The sequence below is a fragment of the Lactuca serriola genome, chromosome 1, assembly GCF_051521515.1.
Source record: "Lactuca serriola cultivar US96UC23 chromosome 1, Lser_US96UC23_V15, whole genome shotgun sequence".
NCBI lineage: Eukaryota > Viridiplantae > Streptophyta > Magnoliopsida > Asterales > Asteraceae > Lactuca > Lactuca serriola.
The window spans coordinates 45,198,814-45,215,913 of NC_136408.1; positions in this window are offsets into that span (position 1 = coordinate 45,198,814).

The following is a 17,100-nucleotide window of genomic DNA, read 5'->3' on the forward strand; positions in this document are numbered from 1 at the left end:
GTGGAACAAGCTTTCCACATGAAGATGATATTCCACGATTCGATCGAGGAACAAGAGATCATGCTTCCCTTCCTCTACCTCCTCCAATTATTCTCCCTAACCCACAAGTTCGAAGGCTTGAAAAGTTTAAGGTCACTCAAGCCCTTTTGGCAAGTAAACATAAAGAAGGAAAGTCGGTGTGTGCACACGTCCTAGGGATGAAGTCACACATTGATAGGTTAAGAATGTTGGGATCCGTTGTCTGTGAGGAGATGATTGTTGACTGGGTTCTTCAGTCACTTCCTAACTCGTATAGTGAGTTCGTAAAAGAGTACTATATGATGAACCACGACGTGACCCTTATAGATCTCACTTATATGCTTATTGCTGCTAAATTAGCAATGGTTTGGCACAATGGAAAAGCAAAGTTGATTGGTGAATCTACCTTCCAGACCTCTATGGATATAGGCAATGGCAACGAAAGGCGTGCCATGATCAAAAGGTTTGATCATAAGAGAAAGGCAAAGTCTGAAGTAGTTCCATGTGCTATTCCAAAAGAGTCAATTTGCTTTTATTGCCAAGAGAAGGGGCATTGAAGACGAAGCTGCCCTATTTACCTAAGAAATCTAAGAGATGGGAGAGTGAAAAGTATGGTTGTGCTTCAGGTAAAATCCACTATCTAACTCCATCAAGTTCCTATTCGTTGATTCTTAATACATGATGTGATAAGATTGCATTTGAATGTTTTGCAGGATCAGTGAAAAGAGAGGAAGCTTGATGGAAAAGCAAGATGAGTCTAATCACAAAGAAATGGATCTCGATCGCATGGACTTGAAGATTAGATTTTGAGCTTAGAAAGTTATGATAGAATTGTTAGGAATATTTGACTACATAGTTTTTCAGTTGATTTTGCATTGTAAGGACAAATGTTTTTCCGCTGCTTTTATGAATAAAATAAATTTTAGTTTAACTCATTTATTTATTTATCTATTTCCTTGCAATGAAATCGTTATGAAAAATTGATGTTCGTATAATTCTACAACGAATGGATGTGATTCTTAATTATGTTGTTTGTGGAAATGTCAAGAATTTACCAAGTAGGGAGAGTTTCCCATCGCCCAAGTTTCAGTTGGACAGAAATTTGGAATCATGCAACTTGGTTGCATGATGAACGAAAATTTTCATATTTGGAAATTAGACTAATTAATTGACAAAGTGTCAAGTGAAGGACTAGGAGATCGAGTACATAAAGTTGTGTGCTGATCAATTCCACCATAAGAATAACAAAGATATTCGTCATGATTTACTAAAAGTTTAGTAAATATGATTATACTTATAAGATTAAGTGTAATTCTGAATTGATTGAAAGAGTTTAAATCAATAGCAGAACGAATAAGAAGAATCAAGTAGGCAGAAAGATAAAAGTTTCTCTATTCTAAAAAGAAGGGAGAGTACCTTTTATGCTTTATGATATGTTTAATGATTAAGAACCATATCTCAATTGATCCTCTAAGTGAGTCTTAGTGCAATTATATGTATAAGAAGAGGAATCAAGAATTGAAGAAATGGTTAAATCAAGAAGTCAATCATACTTCATTCCAAAAACAAGTCTTAGAGTTAAGATTGTGACATTGAGTGACAAGTATTAGGAAGGTTTATAACATTCATCAAATGTGGAAAGTTGTGATGTCTTGGATAAGACAAATACAAACTAGGACCAATTTATGAAGTGTTTTGATAAAAGCTACACTAACTCTTGAATATTTGTTTGTCAAGAAATTTTTATTGACTAGAGAATCTTATATGTCAAGGAGTCAGTGGGAGTCTTAATGATCTTGAAAGGTTTCAAGAACAAATCAAAATAAACCTTATCGATCATCACTAGCACACGAGTTGAGGTTTACAACCTATCGTGCTGACACTATATTGTTTCTGTGCCGTTCCAATTGAGTTAATTATGCATGTGAGCCCTATGAGTTCTCATTTGAATGCATAAAAGGCAAGGACCTTGATCAATGAAAAGTACATTGATAGGAAAAGGTGAGCTGCTTAAGTACTTGGAAGACATGGTGGGCAGCTATGCTACCATAAGGCAAGAAATCAAGATTAAGAAAGTTCGGTCCATATGAGTTTGAATTTGTCGTAAACTTTGGTTTTGACAAATTCACATGGATAGGAACACATACACCATTAAAATCTAAGTGTCATAAGATTCCCTCCTTCATGAAAATGACTATGAGGAAATGCTTTCCCTAAGGAAGATTTTGAGAAGATAGTGATTGTGAAATTGTATTCTCCAATTCAATTATGGTTACGGTATCCCTTTTCATGATTCGAATTGTGAGATTTGGCAATTATTCTGAATTGTTTTAGACACACATATGAGCTATCTAAGGGAAAAGGTGTATAAGCTTAGATAAAGGATTATCAAAGCACTGGTTATTAGAAACATGAACTTAAGAAATTCAATAGGTATTGTTCTTCTGAAAGTCAATTTGTTTATGAATACATGTCATAGCTAGTGGGAGCATAAGTGTTATGTTTATAATAATCATCGTGATAGTGGGAGCATAAATGTTATGCTTGTATGATTATTAAGGAAAATATTGCAAGTTAGCAATATTAATTATAGAAAAACAAGAGTTATACCTTGCAAAGTCGTAAGGGTTGTAAAGTTGTTTTGCTATAATTAAAGGAGAGAATATTATGCTTCATTCCAAATTTAAAGGCTTAGGTTGTGGAATGTTAATAAACTTAGTCAAGGATACATAGTGTGTTCTCAAATTTCGATTATGATTACGGCATTCCTCTTCATAGTTCGAATTTTGAGAACGTAGCACATAAAATATTATGGCAGAAGATTGATAAAGTATCAAATCTTTATGTAAGACATTATGCATCGTGTCCCATACACTTCGGGTATAGGATTGATTGCAAATGCTATAATATTTGACCATTCTAAAATTTTCCAAATGTCTAGTGCATTTTGTAGTGACAAAGAACATGGTTTGGCATGCAGAATTAAAGTTTGCACAATGAACATGGTGATTTAGGTGTTCAATAGATGTATTGATTGTATATGGTGTTACAAAAAGGATATGGATCTAGACTACATAAATAACACACACTTACACACTCACTTTTACATCCCTCAAGCACACCTCTACAAGTGGTATGAACACACTATTTATAGAGGTGTTTACAAGTCTCTCTCTCACTCTAACAAACAAATGGGTCTAAAGGCTAAAGCACCACATGCAAGTGGGTTTTACAAAAGTCAAACATTTACAAAGTCATGAATGAATAACTTTGCACCCCAACATTCTCCCCTCAAAGTTAGGAATGAATGACCCACTTCAAATCTTCCAAAATCAAGCACTACGCGGTTCGAGCCTCAAAGGTGACACATGTTGAAACGAACTTCAATCTTCAATTCTTCCATGATTCTTCAATTTGGGCTCTAGGATGTGAGACCATACAATCTGAGCAGCAACGAATGATCAAGAGTATTCCAAACTCCAAATAATCACCCAAAAGTTGCACATAAAAACACACCCCAAAAATCTTCAATAATTCCTAACCCATTTTGAATACATCACTTCCAAACTTCTAATTGCATCATCTCGTGACTTCAAAACTTCAAGATCACTTCGGTCTTCAAATCCGCGTAATATGAAAAATTCAAGTTCGAATTTCCATATAAAACTTCTCCCCTTTTTTATAATCGAAATTTGATTATAAAACTCCAAAGGAAAAAGAACGTGCTCTATTCGGAATTTTTCATGTTAAAACTCCCCCTTAACATGTGGCGTAAACTTTGTGCTTCAATCCGGAAAATCCAAAAAATAATCAATTTTTAGCTTCGTTCAATGATTGCCTTTGACAAAATTTCTCAAAAATGGGTAGAAATTGTCAATTTCAAAATTCTGCAGTGACCCGTTGCGCCAAAAATAGCCAAATATGCGAAACACACTCCCATTTGCGAAATTGGGTAGAATGTGTAAATTCGCACAAACTGCAGGGGCCTGAAATGCACAATCTTCAATTTTCAGCAAAAACAGTCCTTTTGCGAATTTGGGTGAAAAGTGTCAAACATGCGAAATTTGATTTAATTTGCGAAGTGTAAAATATTCAAAGGTTCAGGTGCCGTTTTTGAAACTTCTTCCCTTTTGTTCTCCAAACATGCAAATTGTAGGCTTTTTCATACGAAATCATTTGTCAAACAAACAAAACTTTAAGGGCCAGTTTCGTAAATTCGACTTCTTCTTTTTCAATTCATATAACACGCTTCGCATTAATCACCTTCGCATTTTAATCCACATACCCTTCGCATCTTTCAGCCAATATCACCAACTAAACAAATATGCGAAATTGATTGTGATCCAAATGCGAACTCAACAGAACTGAACGAACTTTCTGTTTGTCTTCCAAAATGTGAACCATTTCACAATCTTATATGCGAACTTCAAAAAATGCGAACTACCCGGATGCGAACTCGCACAAATCAATCATATAATTTTCTCAACAAATGCGAACTGAATATCTCCATTAATCACATTCGCATCTTCCTTCAATTTCCAAAATCAAATTCGAGTTCTGTTACTGAATCATCTGAACCTATCGAGATCATAGCTTCCGTCATCAAGAACAATCGATCGACTCCAACACAGCAATCGTTCTTCATTCTTTTCATTACAGGGACCCCAAAATCAACATCGATCATCAAACCAAAATCTCAACATTGAAAAATTAATCCTTATGCTTCGATTTTTTGCCACTCCAAATTAATCAATTTCGTCTGCAATCAGTCGACCTACAACCCAAATTCTAAATCATTCCAGTCAAACTTTCAAAATCAAAAATATTCGATCTCCAATCTTTCAATTAGAAATCAACAATTAGCCACAACATCAGGTCATAAACATTGATTTCAATCCTTCGCATCCCCCTTGCTACTTGACCACCACTACTCGTTAACGAACATTAACTGAGCTGTTCTTCGTTACTAACAATCAACCAGCCATCGATTAAAATCAAAATCGTCTTCAGACATTCGAAAATCGAATCCAATAATCACCCAAATCATCGATTCAAACTCCATTCATCAAAAAATCAACAATATCCAATTCAAATCTGACTTCAAAATCAAGTAATCAAGATCCCGATTTCACCTTTCGTTAGTTTGACTTTTCAAAGTCAACAAACCATAAACACGAATTCGATGATTCTGGGGTCAGATTTCAGATCAAACACATTATTCAAACTGTTCTTCATTCCCATCAAATGTTATTGATCGATTTTATCAAAATCAAAACAATCAAAATCTAATTCAGCTTCTATTAACCGCAAATTCAGTCGAAATCGATTTTAAACAAAGATTAAGACTCGATCGAAGAGATGTTTGATTCACAGTGAGAGAAAATGATACACATGAACTCGATCTAAAAGAAAGTCACGAAAGGTACAACACTTTTATGCATACGATGAAGAACAGACATAGTTAATATTCCAAATTGATTTAATTAACCTTTGGGCTCCACTATTAATGAAATCGGATCACGGAAAAGAATATATGGACTCAAAATTATCGGATTCAAAGAAACATATGGGCCAACAAAAAATATATGAATAGTAATGGATCATATGAATGCGAAACATACGACTTTTGGGTATCAAAATGAATCGATGAACCGTAACAATTATTATTTTGATTTTGGGTCAAATTTTGAATCAAACAAACAATTAAAATTCGAGAATCAAATCGAGCAAATGAATATGAAATTGGATTGGGCTTTGATCAAAAAAAAATATTGGATCACAACAAATGGGTTTTTCAAAGAAAATTTGATCCAATGAGTCAAACGATCACAAATCAAAAAACGTAACGCACGATTCAATGAAATTAAGAGAGATCATTGAGAGAGACTCACCAAAATTGATCAAATTGCGACAAAAATTGCCAAACCGAGAATCGTTCTTCAAAAGTCACGTTGATCGTGAAAACCATGCTCTGATACGAATTGTAGAGACATAAGAACATGGTTTGACATGCGGAATTAAAGCTTGCACAATTGAACATGGTGATTTGGGTGTTTAAGAGATATATTGAATGTATATGGTGTTACACAAAAAGAATCTAGATCTGACTACATAAATAACACACACTTACACACTCACTTTTACATCTCTCAAGCACACCTCTACAAGTGGACAAACCCACTATTTATAGAGGTGTTTACATGTCTCGCTCTGATACCAATTGTAGTGGTGTTGATTATGATGGCATGTGCGGAATTAGAAAAGATCTAGTGATTCATCATACAAATTCAAGAACACAAGGAGTAAATAAATCTTTGTAAGCTCTTATTAGATCTAGAAAGATTATACAAATGGGTTTGTATAGAATTTCTCTCTCTAGTCTAACACTCCAAATGGACTCTTACATTCTTACCTAATGGGAGTCACTCACTTCCTATTTATAGGAAAGACTCAACCCATTTACACATACAAAGAGGAAAGCCTAAACACTACATCCAAGCATGACTTTGCACCCTAACACATTTAGAGGGAAAAAGGACAAGAATTGGTTTTGACTAAGATAATTAAACAACTATCAAAGGACAATCCAAAGTTCGCCGAGGATTGGTCGCTTGTGAGTAGTTGGAAGTATAGTATTGGATGGACCATATCGACATTATTATGAATAGATAAGATTCTATTAAGAATGAGTTGTCATATGGAAATTATGGAAACGTGTCCATATTGGGAATTGAATATTGAAAATCTATGTCTAGATTAGAAACTTTTATGGAAAAGGATGTTCAAAAGAATGTACTTTGAGTAAGAGACATCATATCTAAGGAATTGTCTTGTAACAATCTCCGATAGAGGACTTTGTAATTTCATTGGCAATAGTCATTGTGACTTTAGTGCAGTGACATTACAAAAGGATCGTTGCATAAAATGTTAGAATCTAACATATTCCATAAGTGGCAAGAATTTGATATTCTTTCACTTATGAAAAAGGATTAGGAGTTGTGAAATGAGTATGATTGGAAATGTGTTCAATTTGATTTATTTCACAAAGTAAGAACCATAGGTAAACATTGTGTGCATGCTAGGAGCATGGGACAAGTGTAGTAATAATTCAAGTAAGAAGTTGATTACCCGAAACAACAAATAATGAATAATCGATATGGTGTTAAATAAAAGGTGTTTTATTTATGCTCAAAGGTTTGAGGTCATATGGGATTAGTATTATTCTTGTGTTTCACTTTGAATGTTTTGACTTCCTGAATAATTTAATTGGTTGAGAACAGTCAAATTATTCGAAAGGGCCACAATCGTTCATATGTTGGAAGTAGGTATGAATGAAGACTGTCATGAATTGGTGTGTGGAATGTCTAAAGAGTATTAGACATAAGCAAATGTTTGCTGCAACGTTCATGAGTGCTTATGAATATGATTTGAGCATTGGATTAAACCCACGCTCACTTGGATCACTCCATGAATTGTATCACAGGTGATTGGTGAGACGATAACATCTTATATTCTTGAAACCGAGATGTGTGAGTTGTATCTTGCAAATCGGTTGCACATTGATAATATGTAAACGCACCAGTAACTTGGTGTCATAAAACATATTGTTGTTTTTGTGATTCGGTGAGTGAGTGCAAGCGAGCATTGAATCAAAGTTTATCCGTTCGTTTTATCCAAAGTAGGATAAAAGCGATATCTTTGGGCCCTTCGATGATTTAGTGATGACAAACATAAATGCTCGGCCGGGCTAGGGCAAATTTGATTTGTTCAATTAGCTAGTCGTCATAAATCGGAAGTCGAGAAATAGTATAGAGAAAATGATTAGAAATCATGTCTTATACGATATCTATAATGGAGGAATATATGATCACTTATCTAAAGGACACGCGTATCTGATAGGATTAGAGTTGACAGCGGCTTTGGAAAGCTACGATTGCAGATCAGGATCTGAAGTCATACGCATAATAGTTATTAGACTTATCCAAGTGGGAGACTGTTGGATTAGTGTCTAAGTCCATAACTATTTTGGTATGTACTTGACCCGATGGTGCATGGTCCTTTTGGGTTGCCTTCGCCAAAGAAACTTGATAGGATGAATTATGGAGAGAAAGGATTAAATATGATTTATTAATATATTATGAGAATAATATATTAAAGGAGAAATCATATTGTTTAATTAATATTAGTCAAGAATTAATAAGAATTAAGTTTGTGACTAAAAGAGATTAATTAAACTTAAGGGACTTGAACTGTCAATTGTATGATAGTTGAATATTGAGCCAATGGATTCCATATTAAAGGAGTGGACGAATTCTATGGGAAACCCATTAGAAATCGTCCTAGGGCCTTTAAGGAAGGAGTCCATGGGTTGCTTAGGGCTTAAGCATCCAAATTGGGGTTTCCTTGTTTGATAACCCTAATAACTTCATTATTTAAAGATCCCTAGAGCACCAAAAACGTGGGCAAGCAACCCCTTAGGGTTTTGGACGGTTTTTGGGTGTCTACTTCTCTCCTCTTCTTCATCCTCTTGCTCTTGGTGTTTGTGAACCATTAGAGGAGTGACATTTGTGACTCTAAGCTTTCTAAAGTCAATACAAGAAGGATTAGAGATTGTTATTGCTACATAACAATCAAGGTATGATCTAAACCCTAATTCATATGTTATATTGATTATCATATACTAGATCTAGGGTTTATAGTCTTGGTTGAATTGCATGTACAATAGAGAAACCTAGAACCAAGCATTAGGGTTTGTATGAGCACATAGGATGTTCTTATAGCTAAAACCCATCAATTACTACACTACCCCTAGCTTGGCTTATTCAAGCCCAAGGCCCAATCCATAGGCCCAAAGTCAATTAGGAATTAAAGCCCAACAAATGGCCCAATTTCCAAATTAGGCCTAGGCCTATACATGGTCTCATTCTAAGGCCCAACATCATATAATAATTAAGGCCCAAACTATGGTCCGTCTATGGCCCAATTTTCTAAATTGGGCCCAAGCGCCTTACAAGGGCGTTACCCTAGGCCTAGTAAATTACTCTAGACCATTTGCTTGATCTTAGATAGCCCATTTAATAACCCAATCATCAAGGGCCAATAGAAAGGCCCAACAATAAACCCAAGTGAAATTAGGGTTTCACATAAAATGATGATTAGGGTTAAGTTTCCTACTTAACCCATTAAGTCCAATATTGCTTAGATTAATTTCCGCCAATGATTATTATTTAATATTCCAAGTTATTAATAAGTCTCGTGTGTCTCGATTAATCCCCCAAAATTAGGGTTTCATGGCATTAGGGTTTTCCAACCCATCTTAGCCCAATAGGCCCATTAGTTAAGTGCTTGGATCCATTAGGGTCCATTAAGCCTATTAGACACATGTTTGGGATTTTATGTCCATTAAGCCTCATTGGGTCCATTAGGGTTTCAAGGCCCATTAGGGTTTTAGTCCCTTGACCAAACATCCCCAAACTAGCAATCCCAACACAACTAAGCACACCGCCACCCTACACGGCGGCCGGTGGCGGTAGGAGGCGGCAGCCACCACCTTGAGGTGGTGGTTTGAATTTCCTTTCATTATTCCAATTTTAAAATTTACAATGAACTCACGAAAACACACACTATACTAAATGAACACACACCCGCAACCACCCTTGTGGCGGTCGGTGGTGGTACACGGTGGTGGTTATGTTCTTGGGCCAACACAACACCAAAAGCACTCCAAACATCAATCCAAACGCACCCGAAAACCCATAGCCACCCGAGATGGTGGCTAACAGTAGCGGAGCGGCAGCGACAGGCGACGGAATGGCGGCAGCAGGTGGTGGTGATGAGTTTTCTTCATTTTTTCCTGTTCAAATATCCATACAACATTAAATTCACGAACTATAACCACACACACACACACACCAAATCACGCACAAAGCCACCTCCTCTCAATGGCTGGTGGAGGCAGGAAAGGATGCTAGGGTGGCAACCACCATGGTTGGCAGCCATGGTGGGTTTTTCTCGGGTTTCTATGGCCAAACAAACACCCACAGCCACCTCGTGGTTCTAACAGCAGCTTAATCTCTTCCAGATACGAGACAAACAGCTCCCAACCACCAATTAGGTGGCTGAGGAGGCTGGAATCAAGCAAAATGGCGACCATGGTGCTTCCGGCGGCAACAACGACTCACATGGCGTCGAACCACTCGAGGGAAACGACAATACGAGGCGACGTTGATCTTACCGGGAGATTATGGTTGCTCGAAATCCTATCTCGGACGTCCTCTTAGCCGTTCATGGTGTCACCGACAGTAGAGCCGTGGTGGTCGGGTCGGGCTCGCAACCCCTTGGCTTCGCCGACAAGGAGATCGACGGCGGCTGGAAGGTCTTCTCATGGTGGCGGCTAGCGATGCATTAGGTTTAGGGTTAAGATGTTGCCACGGGAGGGAAATGAGGCGTCGGGTTTTAAGTCCCGCTTCATTCAAAACTCATGCATGATTAACACATTTGGTCCCTCCCCACAACATTTGTTTCAATTTAACTCCAAAAGTTACCCTTTAGCCCTCCCTTCCATAATTACTTTCATAATTAACCCTAATAATTACCAAGTAGCCCCTGCCTTCACAATTATTTACAAAATCACCCCCAAAACTAACATCCCGATAACTATTACTCGATTTTTGGGCTACTATACATTCATCAATTTATTTATTTATATAATAAATAAACGGGTGTTACAACTCTCCCCCACTTAAATTAGATTTCGTCCTCGAAATCATTTCTTACCGTTTCTTATGCGCCAAACCACTCAAGTAGCATGGTCACCAACCTGGGCACACCCTAGCCTTCCTAGGGTAGCCATGACCAATCCTCGTAAAGCCCTGAAATTCTCATATGAAGAAATTTCTCGCAATAAGATCACATCTACTCCGTCTAAAATCTGCTGTCTTGAGACGGTCTGAATCACTGACAGACCACTTATAATGGATCATTATTGCCGAATCTAGTCTGTTTATCCCTCAACCGACTACTTAAATTCTGATAACTCGAGGTTCCCACTATAAAACAGGATCACAGACCTAATTATCCTTGCATATCACTTATACTTGGCTAAACTCAGACAATCCCGCTGGGAGTCACTTGTCACTTCCCAATCAACCAGCTATTCCGCTCGTATTTGCAACCTGAAACGCAAATACTAACACTGCCCAAACGCTAAAACTGTCCGAACACTGAACTGCCTGAAGCAGTATATGCTGCTACATAGCTGCTTACCAAAAGCTACTGAGACCTCCTGGGTCTCAATTCGCTTGCCAATACTCTGAAATACTGGGTTTCCACCCGGCTGCGGAGCCAAAGGACTCCCTACTTAGTCGCCTCACACGAATTCTGAACAAAATCCTTCTCTGGAACTAGTTGCCACTAGTTATCATGTCACTGAGGCTGTAAAAACCTCCTGATCTGACCGATCGAGTCCATGCGTCGCATCCTGTCATCATCCAATCTGAGACTAAAAGTGATTGCTACATAACCAATGGTAGCCTTACATCACAAATGCCCTTAAGCAGTCCATTATTTCCCTGATCTCATAATTTTAGTAGCGTTCCTACAGTCTTATCACTGGCTCATCCAGATCTAATCCATCTGGGTAATACCGAAATCCAATATGGGGATTTCCATATCCTCACTGCTGCACCCGAACTGGTGGGTACTACTGTTCCTTCCGCGTTCTTCCAACACGATCATGCCATCTACCAACCTAGTGAATGCTACGGCTACACCTGCAGACTTACAACACTCTATCACTATTTAGCTGCTAGTGAATGCTACGGCTACACCCGCAGACTTACAACACTCTAACACTATCTGCCAACTTGGTGAATGCTACGGCTACACCCGCAGACTCACAACACCCTAACACTATTTGCCTACCTGGTGAATGCTACGGCTACACCCGCAGAGTTACAACACCCCTCACACTATCTGCTGCTAGTGAATGCTACGGCTACACCCGCAGACTTACAACACTCTAACACTATCTGCCAACCTGGTGAATGCTAGGGCTACACCCGAAGACTTACACCACCCCTCACACTATCTGTTGCTAGTGAATGCTACGACTACACCCGCAGACTTACAACACTTCCCATTCTAACTGACTGCTAGTGAATGCTATGGATACCCCCGTAGTCTTACAACACTTCCCAAACCGGGTCGAACACGCCCTCGACCTAACCCTCAACTGAACTCGAGTCCTGACGGGAACTCTAACCTGTTTCCCAAAACCTGCTATCACGTGACCCCATTATATCAGCACCGCACCCATGCCCGTGAGCAAAGCGTCACCGTAAACCACAAAATCATCTACACCCTCTGGCAGGGTGAGATTCAGTGCCTCGCACAACCCCTGTCTGAGAGTCTTGAAGGCTGCCTGCTGCTCAGGCCCCCAACGAAAGGTCACCGACTTCTTGGTCAGTCGGGTCAAAGGAACCTCAATCTTGGAGAAGTCCCGTATAAATCTCTAGTAATAACCCGCTATACCCAGGGAATTCCGAATCTCAGATGGAGACCTCGGAATCTCCCACTGCATCACGGCCTCTATCTTGGCCGAATCAACTAGAATATCCTTCTGGTTGACAAGGTGGTCAAGAGATTGCACATTGCGCAACCAGAACTCACAGCTGGAGAACTTTATAAAAGAGTCTCTCCCCCACTTAGATTCGACTAAGTCTTCACATCACATGATAATTGAAGGATTCCCAACCCTTGTCGCTTTCTAATATCCCACTGATGACAACATGTGCCTACCAATGCTGGCATTTAATTGCCGATTAAACCTTGAGATCTCCATCCTCGGAAATCTCAATGAGTACTCTTGAAATCTGATCCAGTCTAACACCTCAATCCATCTAACATGTTGTCAGTTGAAGACCTTAATATTCACTCTAGCTGACAAATCCTCGTTCCCTCTCCTAATATTGCAGTACCACTGAACTCTAACCGAACACGGCCCATGCGAAAACACAATTCTCTTGAACATCCAATGACCAACCACTTATGCATCTAACACCCGCGACTGACACTACCCTCTTCCTGTCACCAGTTCTGTCCTAGCAACGGTAGTGCCTTGAACTCCAAAGTTCATCCATAAACAATTACCGACCATACCTGAACAATGATAGAACCTTTGAACGCTGACTTCATTGGAGAACAATCACTCCAACCCTGATCGAGTATCCTCTAAATAATACTCCTGCATAGATCCCGACAAAGATCCGAAATGATAACGGCGTGCGCGGAACCCATTCTGCAAGATGCGTCCCTCTTTGGGTTCATCAAGGACCTTTCGGCATGCAGGATGGCATATATGATCCTTGGTAACCCAAACACTAGCAGAAAAACCGACCCGAGGTCTGACTTATCCAAACTTGCTCACAACTCCAAAGCGGTACGTATTCCAAACATCCACCTAATATCATAGAAGATGACATACCCGCAACATCTGGAGGAATACTAACCCCCTTCTGCTGATATGACCAATCCTGCTACCATGTAGCAGCCTAAACCCTTGGAGTGACAAACACCCTCGTGTACTTTCTCATATGCGCTGCACTGACTCAGGCCCTGCTGGCCTTTCACCCGATGATCAGAAGTCATGGGTCTCTTCCCGGGACCCTCTACTATACGCACCTGGTACACACCTCTCTTTCCAGGGTGCTCCCAAATCGATTCCGCATCTGCAACTCTTGGAAATCATATCCTTCAGGGTATGACACCCTGTCACGCTCACTAGTTCGCTTGCCAATGGCTAAGCTGCAACAACTGGAACATCCTCTGTCCCCAAACTGGGTCACAAACTCTTCCCTGAAGCTTCTTAGATTCTCCAAGACTCTCACTGATTCAAGTATGGATCCTGTGCTTTCAGTAGTACGTGCCCAATACTACCTTCCGCACCTATCCATACTTTCCTCAGCAATCCTCCCGGATCCTCCAAGTCACTTCCTCAACTGGTACACCCAAGTGTAACTGATCCTCACTATTAACTCACTAAGATATATCCTAGGCTTCCCTAGGTTCCCAAACTCACCCAGTCCTCAGCTGCTGAAAGATTCCCAATATTGTCAACTAGCTACCTCATGAATATAGCCACATGCAACAGAGATCAGATAATACTTCAAGTAACAGACTCATCCCTATAACGGTTAGACTCAAACAATAGCTGCACAATAGGGTCAAATCTATCACTCTAAGATTATCCAGCCTGTGCCACATGTGACTTAGCATATTCACTTAATAGCTAGCTCACATTAATAAGAGCCTTACAAAGCACAAAGAAAGCAACATTCAAACAATGGAAAATCTAACCATCATATTCCAATCAAACCATTCTATCCTCTAATCGGGAATCTGTACATGCAATTCAAAGGCTCATACAATCAGGCATAACCTAAACAGGCTATCCTATCACTGACTGATCAGTACTAGCATGCAAGTCTACAAGCACATATAATAGGCATATAAGGCATCCTCCTAGATCCTTAGCCCTAATCTAGCATGCAGTTCTCATAAGCATATCATATCATAACATCTCATAATATGTATGGATATCTTAGGGATGACTTACTTGAGCTTGGCTGATTGCACGCATCACACACCTTGTTCTTTTCAAAGTTCTTTTCTCTTTTCAAATTTCTTTTATAAAATGATTTTACTTTTGAAAATTTTCATACCAAATCCTTAGTTTGAGTTCAGACACACCCGAGAGTGTGCCCGAATCCCTCAAACCAAGGCTTTGATACCAACTTGTAACATCCCAAAAATACAAGCCAAAAATTTCATTTTAATTATGTTATTACATAAAACCATCAGTATAAAAACATTGATAATAACATCTCATGTCAAAACCCAAGTGTCAGTAATCTAAAACATAGTATCATAAAACCATATCAGAGCGTAATCCCCAAGGATCTCATGTGCGGAAAACATAGTGTGATGCTGCGATCCAGTCGGCTCCTTTCCTTTGAAAACGAGTACCTGAAACCAAAACTGTAAACTGTAAGCACGAATCTTAGTGAGTTCCCCCATCATACCACATACCATACAATCATATAATGAACAACTAGGAGATACGGGCCTCGCCCACAATCATGGGCCTCGCCCACACTCCGCTAGCTGGGAGATACGTGCCTCGCCCACACTCCACTATTTCTGAGATACGGGCCTCGCCTACACTCAGCTACTAAACCATAACATACAAGTATATACAATCATATAATGAACAACCAGGAGATACGGGCCTCGCCCACACTCATGGAGATACGGGCCTCGCCCACACTCATGGAGATACGGGCCTCGCCCACACTCCGCTCGTTGGGAGATACGGGCCTCGCCCACACTCATGGAGATACGGGCCTCACCCACACTCCGCTAGCTGGGAGATACGGGCCTTGCTCACACTCCACTATCTCTGAAATACAGGCCTCGCCCACACTCAGCTACTAAACCAAAACATACAAGTATCACACAGACAACGAGTATAAACAATTGTATCATACAATCATATATCATAATCAAACTCAACTATGAGATATGGGCTCTGCCCACACTCCAATACTAACGTATCATCTATATGGGCCGGCCTTGGTGCCTTAGACCCGTTCCTACTGGAAGGAAACTCACCTCACACTGCTGAAGTCTCGTAGACGCAATCCCACATTGTTGAAGTCCCGCAGACTCAACCTCAGTTGTTGGCTGACAAATTCCTGAACTGTCAACACCAAAATAACACCCAATTAATAACTGGGTCCCAATACATAACCATAAGTACATTCTTTGGGTAAATACTACATTACCCCTAACTTGGCTTATTCAAGCCCAAGGCCCAATCCATAGGCCCAAAGTCAATTAGGAATTAAAGCCCAACACATGGCCCAATTTCCAAATTAGGCCTAGGCCTATACATGGTCTCATTCTAAGGCCCAACATCATATAATCATTAAGGCCCAAACTATGGCTCGTCTATGGCCCAATTTTCTAAATTGGGCCCAAGCGCCTTACATGGGCCTTACCCTAGGCCCAGTAAATTACTCTAGACCATTTGCTTGATCTTGGATAGCCCATTTAATAACCTAATCATCAAGGGCCAATAGAAAGGCCCAACAATAAACCCAAGTGAAATTAGGGTTTCACATAAAATGATGATTAGGGTTAAGTTTCCTACTTAAACCATTAAGGACTTAATCCATTAAGTCCAATATTGCTTAGATTAATTTCCGCTAATGATTATTATTTAATATTCCAAGTTATTAATAAGTCCCGTGTGTCTCGATTAATCCCCCAAAATTAGGGTTTCATGGCATTAGGGTTTTCCAAACCCTAATTAGGATTTCCAACCCATCTTAGCCCAATAGGCCCATTAGTTAAGTCCTTGGATCCATTAGGGTCCATTAAGCCCATTAGACTCACGTTTGGGCTTTTATGTCCATTACCCCTCATTGGGCCCATTAGGGTTTCAAGGACCATTAGGGTTTTAGTCCCTTGACCAAACATCCTGAAACTAGCAATCCCAGCACAACTAAGCACACCGCCCCCCGACACGGTGGCCGGTGGCGGAAGGAGGCGGCAGCCACCACCCTAAGGTGGTGGTCTGATTTTCTTTTCATTATTCCAATTTTACATTTTACAATGAACTCACGAAAAACACACACTATACTAAATGAACACACACCCGCAACCACCCTTGTGGCGGTCGGTGGTGGTACACGGTGGTGGTTATGTTCTTGGGCCAACACAACACCAAAAGCACTCCAAACATCAATCCAAACGCACCCGAAAGCCCATAGCCACCCGAGATGGTGGCCAACAGTAGCGAAGCGGCGTCAGCAGGCGGCGGAATGGCGGCAACAGGTGGTGGTGATGAGTTTTCTTCATTTTTTCCTGTTCAAATATCCATACAACATTAAATTCACGAACTACACCAACACATACACACCAAATCACGCACACAGCCACCTTCTCTCGGTGGCTGGTGGAGGCAGGAAGGGATGCTAGGGCGGCAGCCACTATGGATGGTAGCCATGGTGGGTTTTTCTT